We start from the raw sequence: 12,667 nt of genomic DNA, 5'->3' as shown, positions 1-12,667 counted from the left end.
TGAATATAGAAGATAGGACACCCATATAGTTAAATATATAGTAGCCCAGTGAATACTTCGCCGAGTGTTGATATATAGATATTGAATAGATACGTGTAGCTACAAACATCTCGGGTTCTGACCCCTGCACCATAATATCACGCGGACCGGAGGGCGATATATAGTCGGACTATGGTAATACTTTGTAGTTTAATGTGTTATAATAATAATCAACCATAGTAATACCATCTGATAGAATAGGTAGCATCATATAATCGCTGACTAGACATATTGAATAATAAATTATGAAAAGACAATAGTAGCTATAGAACGGGGCTGTAGTGAATTATATTTTCTGGTCGGTTTTAAAATAGAATATCCTGCTCCGTGAGATTTTTTTTTTCTTCACGATACCTACTCGGGCTAGCTTACAATGTTCATGGAGGCGACAGCTCTGACAGGGTTACAGAATCAAAACAATTAGTTATTGAAATTTATTATCCCGTACCCGGGCATCGACCTCTCCCCCCTTGAGTACTTTCGTTTTCTTTTCTTAGTTTCCAAACTAGATAGTGATGGAAATTAATCGATGCCTCAGAATTTAGCGCATTCTGCGAAGGGGAGCTATCGGTGAGATTTGGCCATAGAAATCACCGATCCAAAATTCAGTTTATTTAATTTTTTTTATTTTGGCAAATCACTAATTAGGGATATCTTAGCTATTACTCTAGTTTCTTTACTGTCCTTGAACCTTCTTAGTTCTTCTGAGGGGTCGGATATTTTTTTTCTTACTTAGAGATTTCAAAATTGGGGACGCAGTTACCTGGTCCCTTCCCCCTCTCCTTTTATCCTGCTGGTCTGGGCCGGATACGGGGATCGGATTTCAATCTTACAAGCAAACTCTTGTGGGATTGGGACCTGATGGACACAGAACTTGCATCCTTGGCAGCAGGGACTCCCTCCTAGGTTACGTATCTAAGTAAACCACCCTCTTTCGGCATATGTGAATATTTTTGGCTATGAGTTGTTATATATTTAAATTCGATCACTCTTCTGTGTAGTGAGTAGTACTTTAATCTTTCTCATTTCGTTGGCGCCGCTTTCTCTCCCTTGTCTCTTCCTTCTTACTTCGAGATTTTTGTTTAATTTTTAACCCCCCCCCCCCGATTTTGAACTTGTCGCTTACGATTTATTTAACGTACAACTCTGATCTGAAATTACCAGCTGAGATGTTGCAATACACAATTCATGGATAAAGTAGATAGTGATTGGGTCCTCCATCACATTTTGACCTATCGCCGAAATGAACAAAGACTTCGTAGTTGACGACACTTCGACTACGTTCTTTCACCGTCGTCCCTCTTAAGTTTTTTTTTAATCCATTGGTCACTTTCCTTTCTGTTTTGGTTTTCGTTTACCTCGTAGTTGATCTGGGCCCAGAAATTGTATTTTAGGTTATCTAGTTATATCTTTAGGAATGCTCTGTGTTACGTGCCTGCCTCACAAAGTTTTTTTTTCATTATTTAAGCACGAATTGATTATATAAAAGTTAAAATTTATAGACGCGCGGTATCAGGTGAAAAAAATTCAATTCTTTTTCATATGTAATGTCGGAAGTCATTTGTTTTCTTGTACTTGGAACCTTTTCAAAAATTATTGTTGGGGTGATTAATTTAAATGTGTGCGCATTTATTATAAATATATATATATAGAGAGAAATGAATACGTCGAAATGTATATGTATTTAGTATGTGAATATGATTTTAAAGTGAAAGTATGATATTAAATGTATTATATGAATATATGTAAGAGGGCTCGTGTCTGTCCCCCTAAACGTGCATTGGTTGCTATAGTTTACCAGTGAGTTTTCCGACGAATTTAAGAATGTAGATTTTGTCAAGAATACCGCCGTGCACTCAAGTAATTTCCCTTTTCTTCTGAATCAATGTAAATGATAACCTCTGTAATTATGTAATGGCATGTATTGAAAAGTAACGGCAGGTCTAAATGTAACCCACATCATAACGAATATTATCCCTGAACAACTAACCTAAAATCATTGTGGAAAGTGCACCTTGAATCCTTCTCACCTGCATATGTATCCTGTGACTTGACCAGTTTTTTTTCGTCCTCCATTTGAACCATCATACTCCGTACACCTGTGGAAGATTGTTTTTTCTTTCTTTTTTTTAAATCCGAACCATGTATACAGATATATAAAAGTGATCTAAAGGAAAGGTCTCGTGACGTGTCCCAGTGTTGGATAAATAACTTGAAATTATTCAATTAATAAGTTTGGAAATAGACCGTCTAAGAGGAGAGACATCCTCTGGTGTAAGTGATTTTCTCGAAATCCCTAGATGGGTATAAACGTAGCAGTGTGCGATTGCAGATATAAACTGTTAAGAGTTACAAACCAAATATAGTCGATGAATGGTTTTTGTAAACCACTATATATATATATATATATATATATATATATATATATATATATATATATATATATATATAAACACAAACTAAGTTAAATGGAGCGAAATGTTTTGGACACTACGACTAGTGCGTGATTTGTGATTTGAACGCTCAAAATTATTAATATTTTATTGATCAATGTGAGGTAGAGACTCATATAAGTTCTAATACATCTAAAAGTTTTTTTCTCTTTTCTTTCCTCTTTGTCCAATTTTTTTTTAAAGTGAAATAAGTGTCTTCTTTGCGTATGTCGCAAATCATAATTTTGCTTTAGCATGCCTAAGATATGATACATGTAATTATTTTTTCTTTTTCTTTCCATATGTCAATATGATTGAATATATAAAAATTTACTAAAATATAACACTATGTACTCTATTAATATATAACCAAGAACTTGTGCTTTTAATATTTTCTTCATAATTATTTGTTTTGTCTTTTCTTTTCACTATGAATGTAATAAACTGTTTGTACCCTTGTAGCTAGTTGATTTTCCTTTAAACATATATACACTGTCCTGAGTGAGTGAGCGTGTGAATGCATGATAGATTTAATTTAAGTAATTTTAGTGATATCATTTGTCATATTAACATCTGTAATATATGTGTCATGTTTTAATATATGTGTTAAGGTAAATAACCTAGGTCATGAAGGACCGCTACTAATGGTTTAAATCGGCTCTAGGAGTGAAACAAAAATAGCAGGATGAGCCTAAATACGACATCTTTCTTCCAGGAAGTTGAAACATTTATTGATACGATACATAAATTTATATTGAGTTCATAAGTTTGATTTTTTTTTCTTTCTTGGCTAATTCATATGTGTGGTCGATCCTAGGGAACAGAGTTCAGATGCTGGATGGTTATCAATCACCGGTTGGAATAACAGTACAAAGAATGATTTCACTTTTCTCATTTCCAGGTCTAGGTCTGGGCAACCCCACGATCGCGGTGCCTGGAGCTAGGTCTGGGTGGTATGAGGGAACATGTGTCTATTCCGAAGCATTCCAAAATTGATTAGTCGTTAATAACATTTAGAATGATTCATCTTTCAAGGACTTTCTCGACTTCTTACTATATTTCCGGAATTATCCAGTAATCTGTTTCTTATTAAAATACCCTATTTCTTTTCTTTCTTCTTTTTCTACCTCCTTCTTTTACCCTTCTACTTTCTTCTCTTTCTTTTCTATTTCTGAATGAAAGAAAACGGAGTCATGACAGAGTAGTCGCTATTGGCACGGTCAATAAGTTGTTTCGATGAGTTTTCTTCGGGAGTCCGATATGGGATAATTAACAATAACAAGAAAGTTTAATTGGAATTTACTTTATTGGAAAATAATCAAGATTTGGAAAATAATCAAGATAGTATTTCGTTTGGGGTGATTGGGTCAGCAAGTTTTTAGTGTTTTGGACTATTAAGAGCTATGCTGTACTTGAAAGAGGGTTAGACCTTCAGCTATTTTGTTGCCGGAAATAATAGGTTTTAATCTAATAGGTGAGGATTTTTCTTATCATATAAACTATTTGGACTATGCATCGGTAGAGCGCCAAATGGTGAAGAAAGATGAAATGTTGCCATCTTCCACTAGTGATGAGCAAATGCAAGACCAAGACCAAGACTCGGGTGGTCTTGGTCTTGGTCTTGGTCTTGCACTGGAACCCTCAGTCTTGGTCTTGGTCTTGGTCTTGCACATCCAGTCTTGGTCTTGGTCTTGGTCTTGCACACCCAGTCTTGGTCTTGCTTGCAAGAGTCTTGCAAGTCTTGCTTTTAAGAAATCTATGCTTTTCATAAGTAAATTTTACTCTGGATATAAGAGATAATAAATTCTACATTGCGTCAATAGTGAGGGAAATACAATGTATGTTCCTAAATGTAATATATTTTACCTTCGTGTAAGTGTGATGATACTGTACAACATAGGCGATAACCTTTACTTTTTTTTCTATGGGTGATCACGCTTCACTACTTATAATATAAATAACAACATTTCGTAATATTTTTATATGTTTTAACAGATCCAATACTCCACTGGTTCCCAAACTGGAGAAGCTACCCCTGACAGTGAGACGCATGAAAGAAAACCAAGACAGCACAGATTACTGAAATACCATAAATTGCAAAATTACTTTTACACTCTAAAGGCGTCAGATTTTTTCCTTTCTAACCACGATTAGCTCATCTTTGTATTGAACAAACTCCCAATTAAATATTGAAATTTTGTTTTAGTGATTCTAATATGTACTGTATGCTGCAGAAACAAGGACATTATGCAAAAACGAGGAAACAATTAGACTTTCGAAACGTGGGCATGGAGAAAAAAGGAGAGAATCAGCTGGGTTGAACGGAAAACGAATGTGAAGGTTTTAGAAATAGTAGCAGTAGGGGAGAAAAGAAGAATTTTAGATGTAATTAAGAAGAGGACATTGGCTGAGGAGGAACTGTATTATGAGGGACGTGCTAGAGGGAGGGGGCAAAGGAGACTGTAGTTGAAGAAAGATATTAAAACAGAAAATTGCTACGTCAAGACGAAGAGACTAGCTGAGTCCATGGTCATCGAAGCTTCTCAGCTGCAGCAAGTGACCTGCCAATAATGGCAGAATAGCTATTATTATGACGATGATGATATGTTTTGCAATATTGACCAAAAAAGAGATATAAAATTAAAATAATAATAATAATAATAATCAAATCTCTTTATATTTTAGAATATGAAAGGAAATTAAATTTGTGAGTTTTACGTCCCACGCTTATGCGGGCTAGGCTAAAGGAGACGGTGATGATGGAAAATGAATGAAAATGGTGGAAAGAAGATATTGGGAGGAAACGGGAGAACCCCGAGGAAAACCCACGCACACAGTGTTTGTCCACCACAAAGTTCACTTGGCAGGGGCTGGGATCGAACGCTGGACCCCAAGCACCAGAGGTGAACGCTCTACCACTAAGCCACCGCGGCCCCAATACTTTAGAATAATTTGAGTGAAAACTGAAAACGACTCAACTGTCCATGTCTTTTGTGTAAACTCAATTTATATAAATACTTTTAACCTACATTAGAAATACATAATAACGGCATCAAATTTCAAGTTATTTGAAATAAGTACGAAATCACTCTCAGTTGTGAATATAGATTATTTATTGTTGTATAATGTTATATCGTTGAATCCTAGATCTGCCGTATACCTAAGGAGGCTATAAGTTATATTAATAAACAATTATTCAACGTATAAGCATCCACCTACGAAATCAAACTTGCGGTCACATGCGGACATTGCAAGTTCTTGTCAATGTCATGAAAATGTGATTTCAATATTACTTTCATGATCACATATTAAAAATTTCCAACGGATGCTTGAGCCTCAGAGCCAAGGCCATACCCATGTAGTCGGCACCTATGGTGTACGGAATTACCGATGTTCAAGACTACATTTCTTTAGTTTTGGAAGAAGAACACCACTAATATGTTGAGCCGTTGAAATGAAGTGAAATATCTACTTTAACGTCTCAAGATTATTACACTGAGGCTAAGGGAAACAGTGATGATGACAAATGGTGGAATGAAGAAAGTACGAGGAAACGGAAAAACCCACGCACAGGGTGTTTGTTCACCAAAAAAAGTTCACATAGCGCAAGCTGCGATCGAACCAGTTACCCCATGTACCAGAGGTGATCGCTCTGCCACTGAGCTACCGTGGTCATAACATGCTCTAGTTTATTTTTGCTTATCCACTTCTTATAGACATAATTATTCTTCGTATGATTTCTCAAAATCCAATCATGGGCCGTCGTGAATGATCAAATGATGACCAAAGTAAATCAGACACTGAAGTTATTATATCTGGTAACAATTCATAGAATTATGCTGTCGGCCGTCTCGTGAACAACGGATTCAAAAAACAACATGCTGTAACTATTTGTTACAGGAGCAGATCGACTCACATGGATTGCATAAACTACTGGGAACACATTCACTCCGGCGGTGTTTTTACTGGAGCAAAGAAGTTCACGTGAAAGATGTAATGCTTTTCCCCCCTTCCTTTTTACATTCTATAAAAAAATCAAATAGTACCGTACTTGTGCAAGACTCTTGCGCAAGAGTCTTGGTCTTGGTCTTGGTCTTGCAGGTATAGTCTTGGTCTTGGTCTTGGTCTTGCACCGCTTGGTCTTGGTCTTGGTCTTGCACCGCTTGGTCTTGGTCTTGGTCTTGCACCGGGATTCCTGGTCTTGGTCTTGGTCTTGGTCTTGGTCTTGCATGCAAGACTCTTGCAAAAACTGCAAGACCAAGACTCTTGCGCTCATCACTATCTTCCACACACTATGCCAGAGGTTTTGATATAGAATTACGTCATTATTAATTTCTACGATAGTACTAAATTTACATTTGTCAGAGGTTGGAAGTGGTCAGCCAAAACCATTAAAATGTAGGTCATGTAATTACGATTCCCATTTATTCACGGCCGTAACATTGGACACCTTGATCGCCTTTGGACCGGTGACATCGCTCCGGTTGCCCCAGCCTAGCTAACCCCCTGGACCGAGGAAGCATATGCAAGACCAAAACCAAGACTAAATGTACAAGAATACCAAGACTGCCAAGACTCCAGCAAAAACTTGACCCACCTGCGTTGATACTTTTATAAATAGGTGGAAAAATAGAGAAAAGCTTTATACTTCAAATTCATTATTTGTATTTCGTTTTGTTTTCTCAGTTTAAGCAATGGGCGCAGCAAGGTGGAGCAGAGGGTTTCAAGCACTTCCCTAGAAACATGAAGTGCTCATCGTAGTCTTTTGAAATAAACGAACTGAGAACAAAAAGATTGCTTTGTTATTGCTTTCCCTATATACAATATAATGTGGATGAGTATTCGGCTAAAAAATTACAAAGAATTGTTGATAACAATAATAATGTAATGGAGACTAGTTAGAAGACTGTATGCTCCTTGAGACTCCATTGGGAATCAAACCTGGAGCTTTCTGCATCAAACACAGGTATATATTATCCACGTATTCACAAAAGGCCTAATCACTTGGGGGATAATATGAAGTTGGCCCCCTAAACTTTGTGAAGATCTAATTCTGTTTCAAATACAGCCCAAATCTTGAAACTTCCTAACCTGCTAGTCCACACAAAGTACTGTCAATTCCAACAAACGTATTTGTGAGAAATATCATACTAGTGGAGTTGGCCCCGACAAAGGAAACAGGAAAAATCACATTTCAAAAAGTTTAATAGCCCATATTTCGAAAACTATAATAGCCCAAACGCTAAAAGTTGCTGACCCAATCAGCCCAAACGAAGTACTATCCAGCCCAATAAAAATGTCGTCTGGCCCAAATACTTGGGGGCCTAACGTGAATTTGGCACTCAAGCTTTGTGAAGCTGTAGCTTTGTTTCCAGAGTAGCCCAAACACTAAAAGTTGCTAGCCCAAACACTAAAATTTGCTAGACCAAACAGCCCAAATGAAGTACTTTCTGACCCAATAAAGATCTCTTGTAGCCCAAACTTTTTGGGGCCAACTTCACACAGGCGGTAAAGTTGGTATTTTATGTATGTAAGGTTCAAGGTTTTGAATACTTGAATAGACTTTTTGAATCAACGAGATTTGAGATTTCTAAGGAGTAGAATTTCTTGTTAACAACACTTCTACCTATTTCAATTTTTATATAATAATAAGATTTACTTATACTCATTTGAGATAGCACAACATTCCTTGCCATTTTCTTCACTCTAATTTCTAAAGGAAAATTCTCTCTTCCGATAATATAGCATATTTAGGACTGAAATTAGGTTAAAATAAGATAATTTTGGGAGCCTCATATTGGATTTTTCTCTAATATCTGATAAAAATATTGGATGTTAGATGAGTAATATATGCTTCCATACATTAATTTAGATATCGCACATTGATGAAATAATTGAATACATTTATAGGGATTTATACCTCGTTCTTTTGGTTGCCAGGCCATGTAATAAATTATTATATGTTGTTACTTCTATAATTGATTGATTCAAATGTAATTTTCTTTTCAGCCCATAGTCCAGAGTTAAATCATATATTTTACTATTTTTTCATTATATAAATTTATATTTCCAATATGAATAAGTGTACAATTAACAAAGGTGTGTTCAACATCTGAAACGGGCTCAGCGGAAATTTGATTCATGGACATTCAATATTTAATGTGATCATTTGTAAAGAACCGTTAATAAGAACTTTAACTGATAATTATACATTAACTAATCAACAGGTAAAAACTTTCGAAATAAACAAAAGATTTTTAAAAAAATGACCGTGCGAATTAACACGGTAAATTAATGGAAGAAAAATATTTAATGAACCAGGGCTAGCTATATATATATATAAGCTAGCCGTATATATATAAGCTTAATTACCTACATCATTAAACTTATAATGCCCAAAGAACGTAATGAAACGAAGAAGTATGCTAATTGATACGATTATAGAAACCGTGTCCTGAATTGCATCACCGTTCCCATATATTTTACCAGGTAAGTAATTTTGGAAGTAGCAACATTTTGTACAAAGTAGACCAATAAATTATTGATTATTGTAAATGACACTACATTTAAGACTATTTAAATATGAAATGTATGTCCTTCTAACTACAAGGGAATACAATAAGTCTTGCAATATTCTGTACACACCATACCTGTGTTTATTACAGTTCAGTGAAACCAGGTTAACATTCAAACTATAGCCCCTTGTGTTGGACTATCTGCAGCCAACCACCTTTCTGCCAATTCCTCAATTTTACCTTGATATCACATCTTGTCCTTAAAGGCAAAGAAGTTAGTCATTGTTGCCTCCGCCTCCATCTAGTTGGTGAAGCATCGTAACTTCAGGAAGTTCGCCAAGGACAGAAACAGGTACAAATCCGAAGGGGTAAGGTCAGGACTATACGTATGTTCGGTATGGAATCAGTTTGATGCCATGAAGTTTCGGAATTGTTGGTTCCATTTTTCGAGCCGAGTGATTTTGCGTTATCCTATCACAGCAGGGCTCGCTTTCGGTTAAACAATTTAGAATATGTTTGCCGAAGTGGAGCATACATTCACTCCAACTATTTGGAATAAAATTCGATATTGAAACAAATGTTAGAAACGAAATTGAAGTAAATTGCCCCGTCGTAGTTCTATCATACACAATGCATGCATTTATGCTTAAAACGGCCCTCTTTGACCACCGGTTCTCCTTTGACAATCCTTTTCAGGAAACGCACATCTCGCAGATTTTCTAGCAGATGCCAGCACTCATCTATATTTCCCTGTACCTAAGTTGAGGTCAAGTCACGTGGCACAATGCGGCAGCTTCTAGTGATTTTCTCGAGTTCGTGAAGATGTCCCGCTACAGTGGACTAGGTCATACTGAGTTGATTTGACAATCGTTGAGAGCTGGTGAATGGATTTTCCTCAGCGACGTGTCATATGACCTCAAAATCTGTTAACCATGGGGTGGCCGGACCTAGGCTAATCTTCGACAATTTTACAACTTGCACGAAATTTCTGTAAAGAACAAGTTGCTGTGGTGTGGTTCACTACACATTTACTTTCCGCATTACAAATGTTTTCGGTTGCCGCTACAGTGTTATGCCCGAGTATTAAGTCATACAGTAACAGTTCATGTAGCAGAAGTTGTTGAGCACTCGTCTTTAAAAGCTGACAAAAGATACTGACGTAGTGGCTGCCTTCGTGTTAAATAGTAGTTTGCCGCACTACCGTTTGGATTAATTTGACTTTGTACTTACACTGAGTGCTCACTGAATTGCGAATACCTATATAATACTTTGTTGGGCCACATTTTGCTCGAAAGATAGCCTTTATACGACGTGGCATGAATTCTAAAGGTTGCTGATGTGTTTCAGCGAAGATCTGAAACCATATGAAGGGTAAGGGGAAAAAAGAAGGAATGTCACAAAACTACATTTTCGAGAAAACGGCGTTTTAACATTGAAAACCGTGTAAAAAGAATAGGATTATTAAATCTTTCGCCCCTTTTTACATGGACATTTTTACATCTAGGCATGCATGGCATATACAGTCAAATAGTACCAAGAGTCGCCAACAGATAGGACAAAGCACCCGAAAAAGCATATACATGGACATTCCTTGTTTTTTCCCCTTACCCTTCATATATTCCTGATGGCATCATCCACGAAGGACCGATAGATTCGTGCTGTTGGCACCACACACACACGCGCCCGCCAAATGGTAAAGCCCAAACCGTGATTCATAGGACCAACACACCCTTTTCCAACCATGCGCGATCCAATTAGCATGCTCCTGTGCACAAGTGCGACGAGTCGTGAGGAATGGGACGTCTGCTGTGAAACTTCATACGTGAAGCCCCGTGTACGCCGCATAGTTGCGTGAGATAGGGTGTTGTGCTCTATTATTACATCGCTCATATAATTCTAGGGCACTAATGATTCGTTTGGCTGTCATCAACCGTTAGAAGCACCGCTTTCCTTGCGGTGTGACCTTCCGCACGCTCTTGCAGTTCTGCCTCTTGGAGGCCGTTACCCCATTTTTTGACACTCCTTGCACACCTTCATTGCTGGAACGGGAACATCTAAAAAAGTGCTGCTGTTTGGATTACTGACGCACTTGCTACTCGGGCACAATAATGATGTCCTTTTGGAATACGGATAAATCCTGCCCATCCATTATTGTAGCAGTGTGTTGTGCGCCAACATGTAGCCTTGAGCGTGTTTTTTTTTTTTTTTAATACTCCCAGTGGGGTAGTAATGTCATCAGTAGGCTACTGGCTACGCCTTGTTGTGTGACGGGGTTATCGCAGTTCAATGAGCACTCAGCGTACGTCGATCACGAAATGTACACATGCCTGCTGTTTGGTTCTGGGAATATCGTAATGCTTGTGACTTCTCCTTGTATTTTGGAGCAGTAGATAAAATTTAATGTGTGGAGCAGATATCGTTCTTTTAATATATTAACATTATCAGTCTTTATAAGTTTAACTAAATACAAACATATATGAAAATCAAAGTTATCTAAAAATCTATACACACTTAGCTACAGAAAATGCATTTGTCTTTATCAAATTTTCTAAATAAAGAGAGAATCGTTATAAAGCACGAAAAAAATTAACTTGAACAGCAGAAACTGACAGTGTAGCTATGGTGAATGAAATAAACTGTAGACATCTATTAAATATGCCTATGGTCTACAATACCAGTCTGAATTTCAACATTATAGTCAAAACGGTATACGGACAAAATCTCGCTGCCGAAACATCGCCGCCCAAAATCTCGCCGGCCAAAACCTCGCGGGACAAAATCTCGCCGGGCCAAAACCTCGCGTGGCCAAAACCTCGCCGCCCAAAACCTCGCGGGACAAAATCTCGCCGGGCCAAAACCTCGCGTGGCCAAAACCTCGCGGGACAAAACCTCGCGTGGCCAAAACCTCGCCGCCCAAAACCTCGTGTGGCCAAAACCTCGCCGCCCAAAACCTCGCGGGACAAAATCTCGCCGGGCCAAAACCTCGCCGCCCAAAATCTCGCCGTGCCAAAACCTCGCCGCGAATGAAACTTTTCTTTAAAATTTACCCAATGTGTTTCCTAATATGCAATTCCACGTTACAAATAATAATAATAATAATAATAATATACAAAACATCGTGTGCGTGGGCTTTCTCGGGTTATTCCCGTTTCCTCCCACTTTCTTTATTCGATCATTTCCTTCATCCTGGTCATCTACGTCTCCTTTAACCTATAGGACATAATCAAGGGACGTCGTAAAAACTCATATATTGTTTCATATTTTCATAAATATTATTAGATTTTTGTTAAAATTTTAAGTTTTTGGATGTTCCAAAGTTCACGAAACTAACCTCGTTAGTTGTCATTACTTTCCTTATGCAGACTTTCTTTCCCTATAACCAGTTTAAAAACATCCTGTCGTCCTACCTTCACATTGAAATCCTCTAATACAGAAATAGAATTTTCACATGGTATCAAGGGACTTGGTCAAATACCCGTGATACTTCTTCTGAAACAGCGTCTTTTATACCGTCATTCTTATCATCGTTGGAACATTTACATTTTGGTCAGGCGAGATTTTGGGTATGGCGATATTTTGGGGCGCGAGGTTTTGGCCCGGCGAGATTTTGGCCCGCGAGGTTTTGGGTGGCGAGGTTTTGGCCAGGCGAGGTTTTGGCCCCGCGAGATTTTGGCCCGCGAC

The sequence above is a fragment of the Thermobia domestica genome, chromosome 11, assembly GCF_964235325.1.
Source record: "Thermobia domestica chromosome 11, izTheDome1.hap1.1, whole genome shotgun sequence".
Lineage (NCBI taxonomy): Eukaryota > Metazoa > Arthropoda > Insecta > Zygentoma > Lepismatidae > Thermobia > Thermobia domestica.
Note: the sequence above shows the minus strand (reverse complement) of the source record.